A 1,052-nucleotide genomic window follows, 5' to 3' on the forward strand; every position below is an offset into this window, starting at 1 on the left:
TTGCTGGTTACCCAGAGATCACGCCGTGTTTGCTATCGTCATCCACTTATGTTCTATCCTCTGCGAGGAGGATTGGGGGTGGCAGTATAAATCCAGCCTGTTCAGGATGTGGATGTGGGGTGTTGATGTTAGCCTCTCTTGAGACCGCTCTTACCGTGGTATCACTCCTGCTAGCGGCCTGCCGGTACCCCAGGCACGTGCTAGCCGTCCTCCACAGCCCTCTGGCTTGGGCTGCAGCCACTGGTTCATTTCACTGGCGAGAGAGTGGGTTGCCTCTCCTGGTTCTCCTTTCTCACTGTTCGCTCAGTGAACAAGACAGACTGACTGACGTCCTCTCTGCTCTTGACACTGGGGGGAAGGCAGCTCCTAAGCAGGACTTCCAGGGACCTCGGGCAGGCTGGGAAGTCCATTTTGCTGCCAGCACCCCATCTCGAGTGTGCCCTCAGGACCTCCTGCCGCAAGGCCGGATGGAAGGGTGGTGCTGCCTTTCTTGCCACGTCGAAGTCCAGGGGGTGAGATGCTCACAGGAGTCTGGAGAATCGAAGTGCCTTTCCTGTCTGGGAATTCATCTTCGATCAACATGTGCTCTGGTTTCCACTGCACCCTTCCTACTGAGATGGCCCATTGTGAGCAGAGCGGAGATGATGAATGGAGTGTGCTGACACATGCTCACATTGTCTCTGCTCCCCAGCGGAGAGAGGTATTGTCTATCTATCGTTTCAACAAAGGTGCTTTCAAGCCTTAGATCTGTTTCAATTCACATGACAGGTGGTTTGCAAAGGAGACATTGAATCGGAAACAAAGACTTATCTAAGGGGCCTATTTTTACTGTCAGAAATTTAAATCCACCGAATATACATACACACCACATATACTTGAGTATAAGCAGACCTGAATATCAGCCAAGGCACCTAATTTTGCCACAAAGACTGCATAAAAATGTGCTGAAAGACCCCTCTGTAAGGGGATGTCCAGTTGCCCATAGATGGGCTTTGGGTCCCCACTCCGCACTCCCCCTCATTCACAATTATATGATTTTTTGTTCTTTGATG

This window comes from Echinops telfairi, unplaced genomic scaffold (assembly GCF_000313985.2).
Source record: "Echinops telfairi isolate 266 unplaced genomic scaffold, ASM31398v2 ScPeMD7_3;HRSCAF=10, whole genome shotgun sequence".
NCBI lineage: Eukaryota > Metazoa > Chordata > Mammalia > Afrosoricida > Tenrecidae > Echinops > Echinops telfairi.